This window comes from Lutra lutra, chromosome 5 (assembly GCF_902655055.1).
Source record: "Lutra lutra chromosome 5, mLutLut1.2, whole genome shotgun sequence".
Classification (NCBI taxonomy): domain Eukaryota; kingdom Metazoa; phylum Chordata; class Mammalia; order Carnivora; family Mustelidae; genus Lutra; species Lutra lutra.
In genome coordinates this window covers 104,954,112-104,978,527 of record NC_062282.1, presented here as the reverse complement: position 1 = coordinate 104,978,527, position 24,416 = coordinate 104,954,112, and the positions used below count along the sequence as shown (strand labels likewise).

Below are 24,416 nucleotides of genomic sequence, written 5' to 3'. Positions count from 1 at the left end.
TGGAATAAAACCCTTTAAAACCCTTCCTTTCTCTGGAGTCTGTGTGGAGTCTCCTTTGACCAATGGAATATGATGGAACCCGCACTGTATTGGTTTGGGTCAACATTTACTTAAGAGAATTTGTATCTTCTGGTTTCTGTTCATGGGCATACTTTTTCCTAGAGCCCTCAGTTGCCATGTGGGAAATATGACTGTCTTGAGGCTTCCATACCATGGGCAAGCCCAAACTAACTAGATGGAGAGGGTATGTGGAGAAACATTCAGTTATGTATCTTGAAGGAAAGGAAGGAGGGAGAAAGAGACAGAGACCCAAACAGCCACCAGCTTTCCAGCTCCTAGTCTCTTCAGTTACCTGGCTGAGTTCTTAGGCATCATAATGAAGAGAAGAGCCATCCTCATTGTTCTGTCTAAATTCCTTGTTCTGAATTCTTTCCTGCAAAATCATATATAATACTAAGAATAAATTATTGTTTTAAGCCACTAAGTTTTAGAGTAGTTTGTTACATAGCAATAGTTAACCAGAATATTAACAAGTTCATATTAGTTTCAATAATGATTAAAGTTTTTTATAGAAAAGATTCAACTTCCTACATTACTTCTAAGGCATTAGTGTTCACAGACAGAGTAAATCTATTTTTTCCCTATTTTTTCCCCGTCAGCTGCTTCTGGAATTATAAGCACAGCATCCCAGGAGAAAATAACTAGGCATTAGGGGTTATACTTTTCAAATCAACTTATTATTGTGGCAAAAGCAATGTGGCAAAAGTGCCATATTGATAGATGAAGAAACTGAGAAGCAGTTTAACCAAGGATAAGTGACTGGACTGGGGTCACCATGGCAGTGTTAAGATTTGAATTGAGTGTTCCCAAATTCACTGATTAGTTCAGAGAACATATTGACTGATTATTGATTGATTCTGACAAGTTAGATCAATAAGTATAGATGAACTCAAAATACCTACTATTATCCAATTGTGAGTCTTAAAAGGAAAATCAAATAAAAGACTTTGGGTCTTCTCTTTTGCACTGATCCTGTTAACATCAATTAGACTGTGTCCTGTCATGATATTCTAATTTTTAGCACAAGGAGAAAATGAATTGATTTCAGGGTTGATATCGCTTAACATTTAAAAGGAAACACTTCTATTGAAAATATGGGCACCTTAACCATACAATAAATGACTTGACATTTGTAAGAGCAAAATAGTCAATATAAGCAGAATTTTCATATTGAAAAATAAATCATTAACCTAGATAATTCTAAGTTCAATTTCAAAAAACTTGAATATGTCATTAATATATTTTTCCTTCTACTTTCTCTTGATTAAGGCAGCCTCTATCACAGAGTAGTTGACTGCTTTCCCTAATATCTCTGACTCCCAGGTAAACTAACAGTCTACCTTCTTCCCTCCCTCCTCACTGTTTTAGTACAAAGAGGTAGGAATCTTTCCCATAATGAGCAGGATCAATTTGGAGACACTGGTTCCATCATGTATCTTGATGTAGCGAGTAAACATCAGACCCTTACAGGAGCATTCTGTGAAAGGCTATGTTCTCTCTTTTAAGATCCTTGACAATAGAAATGAAACCAGGCTGGGAATTAATCTATAGGGTCCACTCCCAAATTACCAATGTTACCATGTTAATTTTTTATGTTTCCCCATTAACAGGTAAAATCTCATTCCCCTCCCCTTAAATATGAGTTGGCATTGCTCCCTCATTTTATTTTTTTTAAAGATTTTATTTATTTATTTGACAGACAGAGATCACAATTAGGCAGAGAGGCAGGCAGAGAGAGAGAGGAGGAAGCAGGCTCCCTGCTGAGCAGAGAGCCTGATGCAGGGCTCGATCCCAGGACCTTGGGATCATGACCTGAGCAGAAGGCAGAGGCTTTAACCCACTGAGCCACCCAGGTGCCCCTGGTCCCTCATTTTAAATGAATAGAACTTAACAGAAGTGACTCTTTGTGACTTCTGAAGTTAGCTTGGAAAAGACAGCACATGTGGTTCACTCTGCTTGGAATGCTCAGCCCACCCTCACCTCCGAGCCAGTTAGATAACTCCTACTGACCAAAGAGCTGGGATATACAAAGTGAGCATGTGTGTGTGTGTGTACACACATGTGTGTGCGCAGATGTGCATGTTTGATATTAGATGCAAAACCACTTGGAGCACTGTATTCTATAGGTCCTAGTGATCTTTTCAAAGACCTGAATTCACCAAATTTTCTATTCAAGAACGTACATCATTGAATAGCCTCTGCTATTTCTTCTCTACTCCGGCCTCATCTTCAGCTTTAGACTCAACTCTTGGAGTGAAGGAGGTGCTAGGGAGGAGTAAGAGATAGGGTCTGTTCAAAACAAACCCAATGTTAATCTCCCAACGGATGAATCACCTTTTAATCATTGACTTGAAAAAAGAATCTCTAGCTCCTGCTCTCCGAAATGAACCTGACTGAAGGACATGAATACTTTCTTTATGTCCCAGAAGCATTGAAAAATAGTGCATATTTAGTTGCCAAAAGAGTCCAAAATTCCCTAGCATGTTTGGAAACTAGAAATTTGGATGGATAAAAGGGGAAATAGAAGAGAACTCAGCATTTTAATGGCCATAAAGACAGTGTAAGAGCCCTCATTTGGGATGCTTAAGAATAGGGATTGAATATAAATCTGGGGAATTATCCATGTTCTTTGTGAGGATTGGCAAGGCCCCATTTGGAATACTATGCACAATTCCAGTCACCTTATTATAAAAGGATATTATAGAAATGGAGAAGGTACAACAGAGGGCACGAGAACCACATGGGGATTTAAGGATCTTAGCTAATCAGAGTGGTATTCTTTGGCAAAGGAGAGATTAAGTGGGAACTCATTAAAGTATAGACAATTCTGAAGGGAATAGAGAGGATAATTGTTTCAAGGCTGTTTGAGTTAGTGTCAAATACAAGAACAAGGGGTTAGTAACTTAAGCTAAGAAAGTGAATTTAGACAGGCATTTTCTGAATTGAGTGTAAACGATATAAAACAAAGGGCTGAGGATGATAAAAATAAGAGACATAGATTTTTTCAGAGGCAGAAACATGTAATTTTTCCAATTTGGTTCATTTGCATTAAATAATGAAGAGTGATTTTTTTTTTCTTTTTCACTTTGAACATTTATATTTTATCAGCAGTGTTAAAAAGTGCTAGAGTGGCAATTTATAATTTTAAGGGATCTACAGGGGAAATTGCTAGGCCCAGAGAAAGAACAGTTTAGAAAGAAAGTTTAGAGCTTCTGGGCTTTTCTCTGCCTCTAAAAGGTCATAGGTTTCTCACCTGAACCTGCCACAATACCATGTTACTGTTCAGTTTTGCACTACTTCCAGTCCTGATGAAATTCTACATTTGTTCGGGCTATCACATGTCCAAAACAATGATTTCCAGTATGATAGATACTGTTTTACTTAAGTAAATATCTGGGGGGAGGGAGTAAATAATTATATAGTACATTAAAAAATATTGCCTATAAGTAGTGGATTGTTTCATCCTGATCTTAAGAGTTGTATGCAGTTCAGATGACATTTAGGAAGCACCAGCTTTGTGCTAGGCATGGCAGAAGATTCAGTGCCTGCATATAAAGTGGCTGAGACATATTTGCTGAATGGACACCATCCCTACCCTCAGTGAACTTGGGTGACATTATGGCAATGGTACCAAAAATGAGGGAATAAACATCATAGTGGGTAACAGAGGAGGAATCATTTGAGCTGTAGGTAACAGGGTAGTGATTAAGAGACAGGCTTTGTGGGGTGCCTCAGTGGCTCAATCTGTTGAGCATCTGACTCTTGATTGCATCTCAGATCATGATCTCAGGGTCCTGAGATGGAGCCCTGTGTTGAGCTCCACCCTGGGAAGGGAGCCGGCTTAGGATTCTCTCCCTCCTTCTGCCCCTCCCCCTGGCTTGTGCTCCTTCTCTCTCTCTTTCTTTGAAAAAGGGGGTGGGGAGAGAGATAGGCATTGGGGTCAATTTGAAACTCTGCTCTACCTCTGGCTGTGTCATTTTGGGCAATTTACTTCTCTGCCCTTCAGTTTCTTCATTTATAAAACGAAGGTGATAGGACTCCCCTCTTGGAGTTTGAGTGAGGATTGTAGAGAATTGATACATGTAAATTACAGATCACTAGAACATAGTGGGCGTTAAAAAATGGCAGCTGCAGTTATGAGGCTAAAGGAACAAATGGGCAAAGAGCACAGTGTAGGAAGCAGATTTATCTAATGTGTTTAGCAGGTTCATGGATGGAAGAGGGGTGTTACCTTAATTCTCTAAACTTCTGTTTCTTCATCTGCAGAAAGGGGATGATAGTACCTATCTCTTAGTGTTGTTTTATGTAACATAAAGTGCTTAAGCATAGTGACTTGGCATCAGTAAGTACTCAATAAGCGTTAACTGCTTTGTTATTCTTCCATCCTGCTTCAGTAAGAAATGGCAAGCAGACCCGGTGTTGAACTAGCTTCGTCCCTTTTTCTGTGTTTTGTCTATCTTTTAAAAGGAAAAGGTGAGTGGTTTAGCCAGCAAAATTACGTTTATTCAAGAATAGCAGAAAAATTGCTATTTGGGACAAGCAAGCTATGGGGAACCATAGGCAAGTCTGGAGAGCAAAGGAGGAGACTGTCCTTTCATAGAGGAAAGGGGAATTGGGTGAGTTGGTTTTGAACAAAAGTTCACCAGAGGAAAATGAGAGTTTGAAGTGATGGTGACTTCTTAATTGGCTGCAGGCGAGGGTAGCTTGCTTTTGCTGGACCAAGAAGAAATCTTCCTTCTTCTTGCTGGACTATGCAAACTGCAGTGAGTGGTACGTGAGTGCAAGAGCCCTGCCTTCGTGGCTTCCCACCTCCAATCTCCAGTCAGGTTTCCTTGACATGCTGTCCAAGTTTTTACAAAATGACTGGGAAAAAAACTAGCTTTTTTGCCCACCACCATCTGCTTCCGTAACTGCTATTCTTCTTATATGTTACTAAACAAACAATGAAGTCTTCCTGCAGAGTTTCAATCTCTCAGTTGTGAGGGACATTAAAATTAAGTAGTGCAGATTTACATGCCACTATATACCCGGTAACAATTCATGGGAGGCAAGTTGTTTGTTTTGTTTTTTGCCTATAGATTGTAATCTCTAGCATGGATATTCTGGCCGGAGAGCATCCTTATTTCATTAAGAGGTAGAAAAATTTTTTAAAAATTAAAAATTAAAAAAATGATAGAAAAATAGTGATATGATTCTATCATTCCTTTTGCATTTGTTAACTATAATTATTCTATGAAGAACTTGGCCTTAACAACTATATGGTTATCTTGAGGTATTATTGGAACAGAAAAGGCAGGAAGAATGTTGATTCTTTTTGGTTTCTAGACTGTGAGTTGTTTTCCAGGCGTCATCCAAAGTTGTCAATTATTTTTAATTTTTTTGCACTTATAGATTTTAATATTTTTGATGTATTCCAATACATTATACTTATTATTCCTTTTGATGCTCAGATTCTTTCACCTTTAAGAAGTGGGAACCCCTTTCAGCTGGCTCCCATGTCTTTTGAGATGAACTTGATTGCCTTCAATTGTTTTCTTGCTTTCTGGTATGACAAGGTATGTCACGCTCACCCTGTACAGTCTTAGAATCAATCACATCTCCAAGGAGCACTGATTCCTTTTAGTAGGAAATTGCATTTAAAAACATAGTCTGGGGGCTTCTGGGTGGCTTATTTGGTTAAGCATTCAACCCTTGATCTCAGCTCAGGTTTTGATCTCTGAGTCATGAGTTCAAGCCCTATTTTGGAGTATAGTTTTAAAAAAAGCAGGGGGCGTCTGGGTGGCTCAGTCAGTTAAGCAGCTGCCTTCAGCTCAGGTCATGATCCCAGTGTCCTGGGATTGAGCCCGTATCAGGCTCTCTGCTCAGCAGGGAGCCTGCTTCCCTTCCTCTCTCTCTGCCTGCCTCTCTGCCTACTTGTGATCTCTTTCTCTGTCAAATAAATAAATAAAATCTTAAAAAAAAAAAAAAGAAAGAAAAGAAAAGAAAGAAGATTAGTAAAATAAAATAAAATAAAAATAATAAAAACACAGTCTGGGGGCGCCTGGGTGGCTCAGTGGGTTAAAGCCTCTGCCTTCAGCTCAGGTCGTGATCCCAGGGTCCTGGGATCGAGCCCCGCATCGGGCTCTCTGCTCAGCAGGGAGCCTGCTTCTTCCTCTCTCTGCCTGCCTCTCTGCCTACTTGTGATCTCTGTCAAATAAATAAATAAAATCTTTAAAAAAAACAACAACACAATCTGGGCACTATGTTGCTCATTGCTACTGGGTTGGCCATTGTTTCTGGCAGATTAGGTTTTATTTATTTGTTTATTTATTTATTTATTTATTATTTTAAAAATATTTTATTTATTTATTTGACAGAGAGATAGCGAGAGAGAGAGCACACAAGCAGGGGGAGCAGCAGGCAGAGGCAGAAGTAGGTGGAGGCAGAAGCAGGCTCTCGGTTGAGCAAGGAGCCCAGTGCAGGGCTCTATGATACCAGGACCCTGGGATCATAACCTGAGCTGAAGGCAGACGCTTAACTATGGAGCCACCCAGGCACCCTGCAGACTAGGTTTTATATACCTTAGGAAAAGCAAAGACCAAGAACTAGAAGCCTTCAGTAACAAGTTACCCTGGTAACTAATTTCATTTGCTCTCCCAGTAAAAATAGTTTCCAAATATCATCAGAATATCTGAACATTAATTTCTTTAAACTAGTGTTAAGAATATCAAACATTGTAAAGAATTAGAAGTTGCTCAAGAGAAGTGAAGAACAAACTAGATTGGGAGGTACAGGGTTGTAACTGTGGTGGGAGGCAGGTGAGGGTCCTAGAAAATAGAGGGCAGGAAAAAAGGACCTAGACTTCTTGTTCAGCTGTGGATATTGTTTTGTTTCGTTTTTAAGATTTATTTATTTACAAAAAAAAATTATTTACTTTTTTTAGAGGGAGAGAGAGCATAAGCACGAGGGCCAGAAGGAGACAGAGAAAGAATCTCAAGCCAATGCCACACTGAGCTTAAACCCTGACACGGCGCTTGAACTCACAACTCAGATCAGGACCTGAACCGAAACCCAGAATCAGATGCTTAAGCTGTGGATATCGTTAATCAGGACCAGTCTTACAAAAGCAGAGATAAGGTGGGTACATGTCTACATACGGCCTTATTTGGCCCCCCAAAACCTCTCTCTTCCTCCTAGGACCTCACCTGGACTCAAATTCTACTATAGAGTATAGAGCAGTGTTTCTCAACACTGATCTGTGACAAAATTTTGACCAATTTATAGCACAATGAAAAAAATAAGGAAAATCATAGATTTGACGCTGCTGTCTTAGAAAGCATCCTTCAAACTTCATTCTGAAAACATGTGCTTCCTGTTTGGGGGAGGTTTTTTTGCTGTTATTAAATGCTCTTTCTCACATGAAGTTATGGCGATGATAGATGGCAATTTTTGATGTTTTCATTAATGTGGCAAATCTTTGTTTCACAAATCTGTCTTTGAAATATGAATGGTCTGTGAAATTTAAAATCGTGTGACCCGTCAGGGCTATTATGTGAAATGGTACTGCCACCAGGGAAAGAAAGGGAAGTACAGTTGTTGGAGAAGATAAAGGAGAATGTCTCCTCAGGTTTGAGGAGTTGGTGTGTGGAGAGTGAGGATGAAAACAGGATGGTGGGGTTGAGAGGGGTGAAGTCTTGGTTGAACAGGAGCCAGCAAAGGGCCCTACACAGAAAAGTAGACCCGGGAGGGGTTCTAACAGAAGACTAGCTGAGGAGGGAAGGTTGGGGACAACTGACCACTTTGGGTTTCTCCCCCTTACCCCCCCTCCCCAGTTCAGTTCAGCTGAAAAGCACTTACTGGGAAACTAAGAGCCTGAGAAACTTAAACACTAGGGATTCAGAACCAATGTGACACAGTTCCTGCCCTTGAGGAAGTCACAGGGCATTGCATGGACATGCTGTGAGAGTCTGATTAAGCCAAGGAATGTTAGAGTGGTAAGGACAGGGCAGGACCTTCTTCCACTCACCCTACATTTCGGTAGCCCATTCTCTACCCTTCTAACTTCCATCCAGCCCACCAGCCCAGAGAGAAAAGAGTTCTATTAATTTGGGCGTGAAATTGGTAAAAAGACAAAGCAAAAAAATTAAAACGGCGTTACTGTCCTCCACGTTGTCTTAGATGGGAGCCGATTAGGCACTGGGATTACATTACCGTGGTTAGTCCCTTCTGGGGCTCACAGACTGCTGGTGGAATGGACACGTGAAAGACAAACACGAGGCTCAGAGAGAGCCGTGCAGAGGTACACAACAGATCCCTGCAGGATGAGGGACAGAGAGATGGTCAGTGGGCTTGGAACACAAAAATTTGTCTAAGAGAAGGCCAGGCTCTCTTCGCCTCCTCACGCCTTTGACCTTGCCACAGGGTCCACCTCAGCAGAGAACCCCATCTCCCTCGAAAATGTTGTCGCCTTCTCCTCACGAACCTACTCACTGGAGGAACCCTTGCCCGGCTTACCGCCCTTCCCGGCATTCTCCGGGAGGCGGGCTGCCCCGGCCCTGCACACGCGCTCTGCAGCACTTCCCTGCTCCCCGCGCCGCCTTGCGGTTGCCCACGCTCACTGGTTGGGAGAAGACATGCTGGTCCCTGTCCGCAGCCCTGGGTTTTTCCAGTGTTTCCCCGTGTCTGGCAGCGGTTAGGGACGGCGGCCCGCCCCCCACCCGGCCACTCCCTTGCGGGAGCAGGACAATTCCAATTCTGAAGTAAGCTTTGGCACCGTGTTCCAGAGGTCCAGAGGGATTTAGCTCTGGTTGATACCCGGAACCTTTCACTGCTGCCTGCCCTTTTCCTGTACCTCTCCCCTCTGCCCCACCACAATGCCCTCTTATCCTCAAGGAAACACTTGTCCATGAATCCTTATTTCAGGGGCTGTTTCTGGGGAACCCAAACAGATGCCTCCCTGGAGCTCGTGTTTGTCTTGCCAAAGCCACTGAACACCTCGGTTTCTAGCTCCAGTGGACACTTTTCAGTTCTTGTTTTACCTGATAAATGGCGGGAGTGGCCACTGATGACCGCCTTCTCCTTCATGAAACGGTCTGGTACCCTGTACTCCTGGTGTGCCTCATAAGTTCTGCCAAGCCCTTGCAGTCTCTTTCATGAACTTCTTTCCCTCTTCCTCCCCCCCGCTCCTCCTCCTCCTCCTTTTTTTTTGGTAAAACCAGCTTTATTGAGCTCTAATTCACGTATCATACAATTCACCCTTAAAATGGACTATTCAGTGGTTTTTAGTATATTCATTGAGTCATTCAACCATTACTGTAATCAATTTTATGGTCTTCTCATCACTCCAAACAGAAACCTGGTATCCATTAACAGTCACTCCTTATTTTTTGTTCCTCTAAGCCCAATGCAAGTACTAATACATCCTCTGTCTCTGTAAATTGGCCTATTCTAGGCATTTCATATAAATAGAATTGTACACAATGTGGTGTTTCATGACTGGCTTTTTCCACTTAGCATAATGTTTTCAAGGTTTATTGGTGTTGTAGATGTGTCAGTACTTTATTACTTTTATGGCTGAGTAGTAATCCATTGCATGGACATACCACATTTTATTTATCTGTTCATCAGTTGATGGACTTTCAGCTGTTTTCACTTTATGGCTGTTTTGAATAATGCTGTTATGAACATTTGCGTATGGGTTTTTGCGTGGACATATGTTTTCATTTCTCTAGGGCATATATCTCACAGTAGAATTACTAGGTCATACAGTAACTATGTTTAACATTTTGAGGGACTACCAGACTATATTCTATAGAGGCTGCATCATTTTGCATTCCTGCCAGCCATGTATGGGAGTTCACATTTCTTCATATCCTCACCAACACTTGTTATTATGTGTCTTTTTTGTTCCAGCCATGCTAGTGTGTATAGTGGTATCTCATTGTAGGTTTGATTTGTATTTCTCTAATGGGTAAGGATGAACATTTTCTATGTGATTTATAGTCATTTAGATATCTTCTTTGGAGAAATGTCCTTTGTCCATTGTCTTGTTTTGTAAACGTTGGTATTGCTCTGGGTTCATTCACTGTTAATCCCTTTTCTCTTCTGCCAATGCACATACATACTAATGCCCACTTCTTATTTTTTCCCTTATTCAGTCATGTTTCAGTTCACTTATTCAGTCATGTTTTCATTCAACAAGCATTTGTTAAGTTCTTAAAATGTACCAGGCACTATGCTTAGTGTTGAAGCCAAACAGCTGTGAATAAACACATTAGATCCTTGCTAAGGAGAAGCTTGCATTCTTATGGGGAATGAATACATTAAGTAAAGAAGCAAATAAGTAAGATAATGGAAGATGGTGGAAAAGCCTTGACATCACTATGATAGAATGGTGAAAAGAGCACTGGTGGTTGGGTGAGGGGGTGGGCAGCACTTAAGACTGGGTGATTGAGGAACGCCTTTCTTAGGAGATGATATCTGAGCTGAGACCTACGTGATAACAAAAAGCAAACCATAAGAAAAATAAAAATGAACACCCCAGGCAGAGGGAAACAAGTAGAGGAATGAACTTTGCGTGTTCAGGAGTAGGGAGAAGGCCACCGTGTCTAGAGCATGGTGAGCTAAGGGGAGAATGGCAGGCAGATCCTTCTTTGCAAAGGACAATCAAGAAAAAGTTTAAAAGATTAGACCTGGGACTCCTGGGATTATCTCCACTATGATTTTGGAGGCAACAGTTAATAAACCACCAGAATGCAGGTGTCCTTCGAAACAGAAATTAAAACTTCTCTTTGCCCCCTCCGTATCCTAACTATAACTCTCTGCATAGAAGTCAAAAAAGATACTATATCTGAGAACAGTTAATAAATTAAAAAACTGGCATGAACCATTACTTTGTTTAAAATAGAAAAATAAAACCCAAACCAGCACTACAGGGTAACAATTTATGGTGTTAGAAATGTCTTCAGAAGTCTTTTTAGGGTTTTGTGTAGAATGTTTATGGAAGGTGTAAAATTCTTATAATGCCAGCATTTTATGAACAGTGCAGTTGGCAACTCCTTTTAGCTTGATACCTGCTTTCAGGAAATGTGGATTTTCCTTCATTTATTCATATTGTTTCCAGTCCATCAAAAATAGACAAGATGTAACAGGACAGTCCATTTGCACCATTCTTTTTGGAAATAATTGCCAGAAGCACTTTATGGTTGTCAGAGCCCCACTGATGTGACTCCTGAGTGGTCCTCTGTGTTAAAAAGCATATACTTCCAGCTCATCTTTGTATTCCTCTCCCATTTCCAGCACAGGGAGTATAATCAGAATGGGAGAAGCAGCCCTTTAAAATTCAGTGCCATGCAAAGGGCAAGAAGAGGGGTGAAAAAGATATATACAGAAGCCCTGGAAGAAAAGGGACGCATGGACTCCCTCTGTTTACGAATGAGCTTTATGAAAGAGTTAGGAAAAGCTCAGGCTTACCAGATATGCAGAACCATATGCATGCATTAATTAAAGGAATGTGAAAGAGGAGGAGGGGATCTGAGAAAATAACAAAGCTGCAGTGTACGCGTGCAATGATTTTTCATTCTGTTTCGCTTCAGCTCTGCCCCTGCAACAGAGGATCTAATCAATCTGCCGGCTATTAAGTTTGTTAATTGATAATGCATACTAATTAGGCTGTGCGCAGTTACTTAAGAGACTTTGCTAAGGTGATTGTAGGCACAAGTCCAAATGGAGTTTAAAGTATTCTGTGTGAGGTTAAAACCCATCAACCAGAATAGATGGATTTTATATTATAACAGAAGGCACAACATACCCATAAGTATTTAATGTATTGCACAGTTATCCATTATTACATATTTTAACTCTACAAAATAATTAAAAATGTAAAAACAGCTACTAAAAACTATAACTAAATCACATTGGTGAGGGTGTGAAGAAGTGTCAATGAGAGAGCGCTATTTTCTCATCAAGGTAAATGTTTAATTTTCTCATTTATATTTGGGAGTAGTTAGGGTTAGCAGGGAGGAGGCTTTGTGAGAAGGCTTACTAAACTGTGTGGACCAGAGTCACTAAACAGCCTCAAATGTCAGATTGTGATGCCCATGTTTCAAAGGTTAACACTCTAGAGACTGCCCAGTTGACCCATAGAAACACATTATCTGGGAGCTGAAGGTTGAAACATGTTTATCAACCATAAAATTAACTGCTGGTCCTATGGTTTGTACCCTTCCTTTGGAATGCTGTTACTTTGAGAATGGACTGACAGGGACCTCCAGCATCCTGCGAATGTCCCTTGAGAAAATGTTCTTAAGGAGGCTGGCTCATTCCTCTCTATGTTTTGGAGAATGAATCAGTTCCAGTTTAGGCCCAAGAGATATGACTAGTTGGGTCCAAAAAGATTTCTCCAGATCAGAGTGACATCTCACTCTGTTCTGGTAAATTTCTTAGAGGTTCAGATGGATCAAGAACAAACTTCTAGCTCAAAAATCAAACCACAAGGCTAACCTAGAGGAGATCAGAATTCCCCATAAGGCCTTGAAATCTCCCTGTTCCTGTGGAAGATTCAGAGACTAACTTCATGGACTTTTCATTCATTCATTCATTCATTCATCCATTCATTCATTCAGCAGTTATCTCATGAGTACGTTGTATGTTCCATGCACTGTGCTGTATACTAGGGATACCAGTGATGGACAAGATAGACAAAGTCCCTTTCTTTCACATAGCTTAGAGGCCAATAGCATCTAGCATATATTGCCCAAGGGAGCTTTCTAAAAATAATTTGTATTCATGTTTTTCTGCTTCCTCAAATTACTGGTTCTTCCAAGATGAAGTCCAAATTACTTCATGGCATATGAAGTACTCCATCCTTATCTCTTGAAACTTCCTCCTTTCAATAAAATACTTTTTTGGGGGAACAACTACGTTCTAGGCCCCATACCAGGTGCTGCATATACTCAGAAAGCCAAACAGTTACAGTCCTCGCCTTCAGGGAGCTCAGTATTGAGCAGACTCAAGGCATATGCAGGGCAAAATCTGTCCACAAGTTTGGGTCCAAATTAGGGCTGATCTAGGCTTCTGGGCAGAACAATAATATGGCAATTGTTTGTTTCCAAAAATTGTGTTACTATCTAACTATTGATATAATGGCTTTAATTTGGGGCAGTGGGCAGAAACAAGAGGCTGAAGTGATATTCATATGAATTCTGGTAGACTGAGCTACAATCTAACATTTTGAAAAAATAGAAGTAGGAGAAAAGCTTCCATGGAAGACTTTAGCAAAGCAGAGGGAGGTTTTTATTTTCATTCCTCAGGCAAATGGAGAGTTCTCACAAACAGAAATTTGAAGCTGGCAGGAGGCAATAGTGTAGATAGTATGTATTTAATTAGCAAATGAATTGTGTTCCTACAGTGTGACCATTGAACCTGGAGCTGATCTATACTGCTTTGTTTTAGCTATTTTGACATGACTGAGTTCAATGACTTTGTGTAGGGTAAACTAATCTCTGAATAGTCAATCGAAAGCATCTAAGAGAAAAAATATCTGGAGGCTTATGAGTCAAGCATTCCAAATTTGGCCATATAGTATAATTCAAGATTGGAGTGAGTAAAGACTTTGAGAGAATAAACCATTTCCAAGAACAATTTCTGGAATCTCGAGTTTATCTGAATATATTGAGCATATATTAACTATAGGATAAGCCATGGCAGTATGGCATAAATGCAATAATAAGTGTTTAATAATCATATAACTACTTCTTGTGAGCATGTGCCAGTGGCCTGAGCATTTATTCTTATTCTACCAAGAGATATAATTGGATAAAAAAATTGAAACATTTAAAAACTATATATGCCGTTATTTTTCTTCCTTGTTAAGAAGGGATGACAGAGTCCTGTATTCTGACTTATTGATACTATCTTATTGATACTATAATTTGAATAATACTGAAAATGAATAATTTTCTAAAGACTGAACATTTAATTTAAATTAAATTCTAGATAAGGGAAACAGGAATGAAAGCCCTCAGTTTTGTGTCATCTATTCACCAAAAATGAAGTCCGATACTTACCAAAGACTGTAGAACCAAATGCCAGAGTCTCTTAAAGCCATCCGAACTTCCACTGGAATAATCAGTAAGTCTCATATGTTCTTATTTTTATTTATATGTATGAACTGAGAAGTAATAGTATTCTTTTCATATACAAATTTTGAGATTTATTAGTTAGGGTGGGTTAATTGCTCTACCAGATAATCCTAAAATCTTAGTGTTATAACATTAGATGAGTTTTACTGTTGTTTGTTTTTCCTCTTTACGTCAATCCAATAGAGCTGGCAGGAAGACTGCTTGACACAGTCTTTCAGGGACCTGGGCTCCTTGCAGTTAGTGGCTCTGTCATTCTGTAAGGCCTTAACAGGATCCTATGAATTTAGCTGACATAAGGAAAGAGAAAAGAGGTTTGTTATAGCTCAGGCCTAAAGGTAGTATACATCACTTCTGCCTACATTCTCTTGGGAAGAACTTATCAGATGGCTGTACCATCTGATACTCCTAGGGAGACTGGAAAATATGGTCTAGCAGGGTGTCCAGGAGGAAAAAAGAACACCTAGCCAGCCTTTACTCGGTAAGACTAACCTAAGCAATATCTCTAAGAGAAACGTTGGTGACCAAAGGTAATAAGCCTTTTTCGTACTTGGCTACGTTGAGCCAGCAACCAAAACTACATTGTTTACTATATATCCTCCAGAGATGTTTTATGAAGCAAAATCTGATCTGCATAGCAAGGGTTGCACAAAATAATGCAAGAAGGATTCCAAAGAAAGTTTCATGTTATTGAAACACAATAGGTTGAGTTAACCTAGTTTCAACAGTGTCTGAGCCCAAAGGGAAGTTGGTGTGTACAGACCTTCCATCTGTCTGCACCCGCTGTAAATGCCCTGACATAAACAGTTCCTGGCCATAACCCACCACTGTCAGTTCTGTCACAGCCCCACTGATATCTCATGTTTCTGAGCATCAACAGCCCACAGTGTAGGGTTTGAGGGTACAGTTACAGCAGGCCTCTTGTGACTGTGAGACTAGAGGATCTAACTGGTCTATAAAAGGGTATAAAATCCTTAACAAGCTTCTGACTAAGAACTCAGATCGGTCACAAATCATGGGGTTATCCATATATAGTTTTACACCAGTTTATGAGGCAAATTTCAACAAACAGTTAAATTAGAATATAATTTTTTTCTTTACTGTAAAATCTACCAGTCAAATTCCTTTAACTGACAAAATTCTCTAGTGTAGTCAGAATATTAACTAATATTCCGAAACTTTAGATGTTATTAGAAAGTTATAAGGCTCTTTAGTAATATCTAATGTATCATATAAAACATACTAATAGGTAGATAGATGGATAAGTAAATAGAAAAATACAAGTTTAACCTGTTATACTATCTTGTTTATTCAGCTATGACTCGACTGTTTCATTTCATTTTATCTTTTGGAGAGAATTTATTATTCATAAGAGTAATTACGGGATCATTCTATTCCTTGCTGTGTTTTCATAATTATTTTCTAGGTAAAAAGTCTTTATATAAGTTGGTGCTCTAAAAATTAAAATTTTATAACTTAAAAACTTGAGATTTTAAGTAGAAGTGCTAAGCAAGTTTTACAAATTTGACAACTTATTTGCTCCCAAACAGAGCTACCTTAAACGAGCTTAAAAAATAAAAACTTTAGGTTGTTTGTTAATTAATGTACAGATAAAAGAAAATTATTGATTTCAGCTTATTTCTACTATGTCAATTAAATGGTTACTTTTTAATTTTAAGAGGGAAGATGAATGAATCTGTCTTTTTTGAAGTATCAAACATTAACTCAAATCATTCAAAAATGGTACTTACTGTCTAGTATCTTGAAAGGAATAAAAAATTACTTTATAATTCAGCATATCTGATTGTAGACTCTAGCAAGGTATCTGAATTAGTCAGGATTACATCTGGCTGCACATGGAAACCTGACATTAAACTAAAAGATACGTTGGTTGGTTGGTTGTTTTGGTTTTTATCATGTAATGTCTCTAAGGATAGGTTATTTCAGGGCTGCTATTGAACCAGGTTCCATCTTTTTTTAAAATTTAATTTTAATTTGTTTAAATTCAATTAATTAACATATAGTGTATTATTAGTTTCAGAGGTAGAATTCAGTGATTCATCCATTGTATATAACACCCAGTGCTCAGTACATCATGTGCCCTCCTTAATGCCGGTTTTCCCCCGGTTTTCCCAACCCTTTATCCTGCAACCCTCAGTTTGTTGCCTACAGTTAAGAGTCTTTTATTGTTTGTCTCCCTCTCAGTTTTCTTCTTATTTTATTTTTCCCTCCCTTCCCCTATGATCCTTCATTTTGTTTCTTAAATTCCACATATGAGTGAAATTATGTGACAATTGTCTTTCTCTGATTTATTTCACTTAACATAATACCCTCTAGTTCCATCCATGTCATTCCAAATAGCAAGATTTCATTCTTTTTTTTTTTAAGATTTTATTTATTTATTTGACAGAGAGAGAGAGATCACAAGTAGGCAGAGAGGCAGGCAGAGAGAGGGGGAAGCAGGCTCACTGCTGAGCAGAGAGCCCGATGCAGGGCTCAATCCCAGGACCCTGAGACCATGACCTGAGCCAAAGGCAGAGGCTTAACCCACTGAGCCACCCAGGCGCCCCAAGATTTCATTCTTTTTGATGGCTGAATAATATTCCTGTGTGTGTGTGTGTGTGTGTGTGTGTGTGTGTGTGTGTGTGTGTGTGAACGCCACATCTTCTTTATCCATTCATCTGGGCTCTTTCCATAGTTTGGCTATTGTGTACATTGCTGCTATACACATTGGGGAACAGGTGCTCCTTCAGGTCACTATGTTTGTATCTTCAGGTAAATAGTTCAGTTGCTGGGTCATAAGGTAGCTCTATTTTTAACTTTTTGAGGAACCTCCATACTATTTTCCAGAGCGGCTGTACCAGCTTGCATTCCCACCAGCACCAGCTTGCATTCCCACCAGCAGTGTAAGAGGATTCCCTTTTCTCCACATCTTCACCAATATTTGTTGTTTCCTAACTTGTTAATCTTCAGGCTCTCTCTATCTTGACTCATCATTCTTAGTATGGGTTTTGCATCTTCCATGGTCAAAATCTAATGTCTCTGCTTCTGGGTATTGTGTCTGCCTTCTAGGAAGGAAAGAGAGAAAAAAATGGCTTAAAAAGTTTGTCTCCCGGGACGCCTGGTGGCTCAGTGGGTTAAGCCTCTGCTTTCAGCCCAGGTCATGATCTCAGGGTCCTGGGATCAGGACCGCATCAGGCTCTCTGCTCAGCGGGGAGCCTGCTTCCCCTCCTCTCTCTGCCTGCTGCTCTGCCTACTTGTGATCTCTCTCCCGCTGTCAAATAAATAAATAAAATCTTAAAAAAAAAAAAAAAGTCTGTCTCCCTTTCAGTAGCTTTCTAAGAAACCTCACTCTCACTTTTATTCCTGTCTCCTTTTTGGATAACTTCAGCTTGTTCTATACAGAATTACTCTTCCTCTTCTCCATCTTGCTGTGTGACCTATGGACTACTTCAATAGATCCTTTGTCCTCTGGCTTCCAGAGGAAGCTGCAGCACCATTTGCTTTGTGAGGCCAATGGGAGGCACTGGGAGAACATGGGAAGGCAGGAGAAGAGTGAGGTTGAATGTTAACTCTTAACTGTTTCCTGCTAGTTCATCAAATGTTGGCTACATTCATCTCCTAAGGCCTTCGACCCTGTCAGTTAGCTGAGAATCAGGAGTGGGATTGGACAGGAGCTGATGAGGTCTGGAATAGGGTTCATTCTACAAACAGCATCTGCAAAGACATCTTGCTCTTGAATCTGAGAGGAGCTGAGATACCTATCGTCGTGTGAAAATAAGCATCAGATTTGCTTACCATCAACTCAACTTTAGGCTTTCACTTTGGGTTATAGTTTGCCAACAGCTCTGAGGGGATCAGATGTCTGCAATTTTGGCCAAATTATACTTCACAGTACAATCAGGCAGTTAAAACTTGAGTTTTTTCCCCACCCTTTAATTATATCTGGACATTCTTCAGGCCTTCCTCTAGCTTTCATTTATTTATATTTAAATGGGACCTCAAGCAAACAGAAGTATTCTACTAGATTATGATACATAGTCTTCCTTGTCCATGTGTGGTCCTATCCTTTATTTATTTATACTTATAATGAACACTTATGAAAGCACCAATCAGTCCCAAAACTAAAACACTGACAGTAGCTTATATCCCCTTCTATCCTGCCAACTTGCTCTCATAAGATAATAACTATCCTAAAATGTGTGTTTACCTTAGATATATGCCATGTGATAAATATTTTTTACATATGTGAATATTTATACACACACACACACACACACACACCCCTAAACAATTTATTATTTTTGGATTGCATAAAGTGTTACAGGCTGTAGGTAACTTCTGGGATTTGATTTTTTTTAAACATAACTTGTATTTCATTAGTAATTTATTCTTATATTGCTGGCCATTTGAGTCTTTTCTGGTTTTTTGCTATTTACAAGTAATGCTATAATGAACTTTTTAACACACATCTTCTGATGCATGTGTATAAGAGTTTCTCTTGGCCATATCCCCAGGAATAGAAATGATGAACCTTGGATTTTTCAAAGTGGTTGTATGTTCCCACTTGTAACATGTAAGAAAACTTCTTGATTCATATCCTTTCAGTACTTGATATTGTCAGGCTTGTTGATTTTTGCAGATTAAATAAGTGAAAAATGGTATATTTTTGTGGCGTTGATTATGTTTCTCTGATTAGTAATGAGGTTAAGCATGCTCTTGGTTATATATTGGCTCTAAGTACTTTCTAGGCTGTGTAATGCCTATCCAGGTCTTTTGCCCATTTAAAAATTGAGTTGTTTTTACTTCTCTTTCTCAGATTTGGTAAGTTAGGCAGTCATAAAATCAGTGAAGGCTTAGAAGATCTGAACGCAGTAACTTTCATTTAATGGGCATATATAGAATTCTCTAACAAGTAATTGGAGAGCACACATGGAACATTTCCAAAAATATATCACTTGCTAGGTCATGTATTTCAACACATTTTAAAGAATAGTTACCACAACATAGTTATAAATTAATAACCAAAAGTATGTTTTAAAAAATCCTGATGTATTTGGAAATCTAAAAATAGTTCTAAGTGACTCGTGAAAAAAATCAAGTTACCTTACCTTCGTCACCAGCATCAATTTACCTTCTGCTCCCTCCAGCATGTAAGCCCTACATAGGAACAGAGCAGGCTGCTAAGGGGCCTGGCCCTTTTGTCCTATTCTTGCTGTCCCATTGTATCTCATATGCCGTTTCACTCAGATTGCTGTACCAGAACATGGAATGCTGCACTAGAATAAGATCACACACCAGCCTAGAACACTGACTCTCAAAGCCATCACAGATACATCATTACAAATGTAATGATGTTCAAATAATTTATCGTATTACACCAAGCAGAAACAGACCTTCAGGAATAACATCTCACCTAAAATGTCTGTGAAAATTTGTAGTGATAATGTCAGTTCCTGTCCCATCTTCTGCTTTGCATGGCACAGTAAGGGGGTAAGATGTTAACTATATGATAGAGAAGTTATTTCCCTTCCCATGCCATCTCAAAGTACACAAGGGTTTACACTGTATAGTTGCTTTGTAAGTTTTCCAGATATGAATACCAGCTATCCCCACTTTTAAGCTTGAAGAAAGCAGCACGAATTCTACCCTTTTTTCACATGGCCACACAGCTCAAATTTCAAGACTTTCTATGGGAGTGGCCCTTTAATCCTACCTCTTATAAAGAGAGTAAATCTATTTTCTCCTGCTACATAAACCTCATGGATTTTGCCCAACTTGCATTTCCTCTAAGGTAGGCACAATAGCACAAGAAAAAAAACCTACCAAAAGGAAAACAGAAGGTGGGAGCCTGAGTCTGTTGGTCGTTGCTACACAAGGAGAACACACGTAGGTCTTCCTCAATACCACTGAGGCTTACACTTCACGCAGGGCTCTTTACTCTCTGAAGGCCCTGGTGGGGACCCTAGCAACTTTGAATTTGTGATTTTATATTCTTTTTCTTGAAGAGAAACTACAAATTGTATAAGCCTACAGCCCAACAAAAGCTGGCTGTGTCTGTGTATATGGACATTATCAAAATACATATAAAACTCAAGTCCATTTCATAATAGACAAACTCCTATTTGGTGCTGGGCCAAGCTCTGGAAGAAAGCCTAGGCCATCCTCAGTCTGAGGCTGGAAGAGACTGGGATAACTTGGTTTTAGAAATCAAAACAAGTAATTTCAACTGGGAAAACATTCTATTATGTTACACTCTTCTTCCATTCTTTCACTTTGACCAGCCTCTGCTGAAGAGTCAGTATGAAAAAATGCACAACATTGAAATAATACAATTACTTTTAAGAACGGATTTTTTTCTCTTGCAGATTTCTTGAAAAGTGCTAAAATAACATTTCATAAAGACTAAATTCTAAGTTATCTACAAAATAGATTAGTGCTGGCTACATTTCATCATTCTGTTTTGTCTTAGAATCAGAGTATGTGGTAGCTCTTCTTTCTAGATCTGTCTCAATCTCAGCTCCAATTCAGTTCTGAACTGTGAGCCAAAAAGCCCAAGAAGGACCTTAATCAGATCACACATCAGCTTAGAATAGTGATTTTAGTGATTTGGACATCTGGCCACTTGGAACTGGATAAAGGCCACCAACTCACTTGACAAAAGCCTCTGAACATCTGTCAGTATGAAATAGCTCTTCTAGCTGACCCTGAATCAGATTTCAATAGCCAACCTCACAACGAAAGGGCATCTCTGCTTCTTCTATTATCCAGATAAGTTGGTGCCATCCGAAATATCCTACCACTATTCTACCAGTGAATCCAATGATGGTTAATTCATTGTCCCTTTCACCTGTACTTTTGCCTTATTTTAAGACATGTACAAAGGTGACGTTAAAAATATTGAGCAATACATGTGGCTCAGGCACTGGAGCAGGGTCCTGGAAAGATTCTGTGCAGAGATCTTGGGAAGAGAGTCCCACGGAAGGGAGGAGGGAGACCTGATGGTGGAAGGAACATGTGGGTTCAAAGAAGCTAATGTTTAACCAAAGGTATGGTGATATTTCAATACTTTAACAACCAGTATGGCAATAACTATGTGAGCCAACTAAACCAGCCTTGGACAGAGAAAAAAAAATTCCACTGCCCCAAAGCATACCACAGATAGGTGGGGGAAGGTTTAAGCTATAGTCTGGCTCAAATAGGGAAGGAGGTTGGGGCAAATTTAAGAGTCTATGAGGCAATGTTGTTGGTGAGAAAGCAATATTTATTAAACTTTTTTTGTGTACCTGTATGACATGCTGTGCTGCACTTAGAGCCAGCCAAGGAATGGCCTTGTTCAGGGACCTGCTGTCTAGAGGACCCTGCAGTTTCACACATACACACACACACTTCATTAGGAACACGTGTACCTCAGAAACTTAGGATCCAGTACTCATTGCTGATATAGGAATCCCAAATCCCTACACATCAGCTTACATGCCTAACACCTTTCAGGATTTGACTTTCAGGCCCCAGGAAGCACTTTTCCATGTGACCTACCTTGTGTCCTCAAAACCACAAGCACCTATTTTTAAATGCTGAGAAGAGCTATGGGTTGTGCCATTGCCAGCTTCAGATATGGACACTGCTTTTGAGCGCAGGGGGATTTAAGTGGCTAAAGCGCTTAGGAAAGATAAAAGACAAATTAATTAACTTGTCAAATCCTTCCTGTCAACATGAATGCAGTAGACTCTGAAACTATGAAGTGGTGTTTCCCAGTAGTGCTAAGCACCCATTTTCTCACTTCTCTTCCATGATCCAGGTTGAGTTCCAATCCTTGGTTCACAAGTTAGTGCTGTATTTGCAGTGGTCACACATGGTGGCTTAGGAACATTTTCGAGTATTAAGTAATTCATATTACTCTCAGATACATATATGTCTTTGTATATAAATATAGATAGAGATATATTTGTCTAGACATATATGTGAAAATGTGGTGTTGCTGTTTACATTGGCAACAAGATGGGACATTGAATGCTATAATTGCAAATAATCTTCATAAAATTCTTAATAAGATTTCATTTAAAATTCTAAGTATTAGAATTTTCAGTATTTAAATAAATGGATTAAAGTTTTTTGTATTTCTTAATTATGATTTTATTTTTTTTTTTTAAGAGTGTATTTATTTATTTGAGAGGGAGCATGAGCAGAAGAGGAGGGAGGGGCAGAGGGAGAAAGAGACTTCCTGCTGAGCAGGGAGCCCGATGTGGGACTTGATCCAGAGACTCCAGGTTCATGACCTGAGCCGAAGGCAGTCGCTTAACTAACTGAACCTAGGCACCCTTAATTATGATTTTAATTCTGCCTTTTATGTTTAATATATAATTTTAAATATTTTAGAGGAGAAATAAATTTTTGAAAAATAATACTAATTTTTTAAAAATTATTTTAAAAATTTTTTTAAAGATTTTATTTATTTATTTGACAGATAGAGATCACAAGTAGGCAGAGAGGCAGGCAGAGAGAGGAAGGGAAGCAGGCTTGCTGCTGAGCAGAGAGCCTGATGCGGGCCTTGATCCCAGGACTCTGGGATCATGACCCAAACTAAAGGCAGAGGTTAACCCACTGAACCACCCAGGTGCCTCGAAAAATAATATTAATTTTTAAATTTGGCTTATATGTTATGAAAATTATTAGAATCTCTGTCCTAAATATAGTTACATTTTATTTTTAAGTCATTTAGTTTATTACTGTCAATAGAACACAACTTAGGGTTTAGCATCTTTAGTAATTTCATTGAAATAAAAGCAGAAAAAACACATTTTATAGAGTGAATCTTAATTTTTTATGAATTATGCGTTTTATGTGTTTTATGAATTTTTATGAATTATGAGTTTATTTTATCACTCATCCAAGTCCAGCAAGAGCTTAAGACTTTTTACATATTTTTCTCTTTTGGTAACATGATAGAATATTTATTTGTCAATAGGAAAGATCATCTTTTATTTCATAGTTTGTTATAACTTTTCAATATGTAAATATATGGTATGTGAGCCTCTACTTGCACTCTTCCCTCAGGCCTTGCAAACTGTAATCATGATCCCACTCAGAAAATTTGGGGAACTGTATTAAGATAGTTTAAAAATCCCTGAAGTGTGATGAAATTTTAAGAAGTCTATCAATAGAGAACATTTGGCTTCTGCTTCCCTGTATTTTTTCAGTGCTTAGGCAGGGACAGGCCTATCAGATGCTACCCCAGCCATGGAGGAGCAAGACAGCAAACATCTAACAGTGTTAGAGCTTCAAGGAACAGTTGCAATGTGAGTCCATAAGGCAGTCAAAGTTTTACACTTAAAAAAAAAAACAGATAATAATTTAGAGAGTCGATTTGAAGTACATCGTAACCAAGCTGTTTCTAAAGATTAATTTAGTATTTTATGTAATATCACATATGTTTTTGAAATCATAGCAAAGACACCTGGAATTATAATATTCTTTCAGTGGCAAATGTCATATTACGTTTTTAGGGCATTACGTCAATTTAGTATTTCACGTATTATTAATAATGCTTCATTACATAAAATTATTACTAAACTGGCAATTAAGTGGATGTGAAGGATCCATATGCTAAACTGCTCATAACATTTCAATTATGAATTTCACATCAGATGTCTTCTAGTGTACATTAACAACATTGACGAACAATTTCTTTGCCAGAACCACCAAAATGAACTCTGCTTTGTAGCATGTAATATTGGCATAAAGTCATTTTGTACATTTTCCTAGATTTAAGGAAATTAGAAATGGAAGCAGCAGATGAAGCAGCAAGTCCTCTCTCCTGGAATAGGAAAGCATTTGTTAATAACGTAATTAGCTCTCTCTTGAGTGTATAAAGCCTTGGGGGTGTCATTTATGCCTCTTGATTGACTAACAGTTGTTTTCTTGTTCTTTGATTTACATTTTCCCCATAAAGAAACAAGAAAACAACAGTGATTCCATTGTTCCTAGCTATATGTTCTGTGCTCATTTTTGTCACTAACTGATTCTGTCTTTTGGTTATTTATAAATCTACTTGGTGTCACAGTGTTATTTCCACTTGGGGCCTCACCTTGAATACAAAACTAATGGATGTTTTAAAGAAGGGGCTGGTACTTATCACTCCAAATTGAGACTGTATTGACCAAGAAAAGTATGGGTGATTTTTTAAAAAAAGATTTTATTTATTTATCTGTCAGAGAGTGAGAGAGAGAAAGAGAATGC

General features: G+C 38.9%; 1 long non-coding RNA gene across 2 annotated transcripts in view; it reads left to right on the top strand.

The window, feature by feature from the left end:
- The first annotated feature begins 8,088 nt into the window (after positions 1 to 8,088).
- Positions 8,089 to 24,416, top strand: part of LOC125100783 (uncharacterized) — a 32,284-nt gene continuing 15,956 nt past the window's right edge. Inside the window, exons 1-2 of one of the 2 annotated variants that reach the window (XR_007127651.1) lie at positions 8,089 to 8,338; positions 14,035 to 14,169. This is a non-coding gene — a long non-coding RNA (uncharacterized LOC125100783). Of the gene's footprint in view, positions 8,339 to 8,568; positions 8,799 to 14,034; positions 14,170 to 24,416 lie in introns of those variants that run through there. The other variant, XR_007127652.1, reaches the window with a different exon arrangement.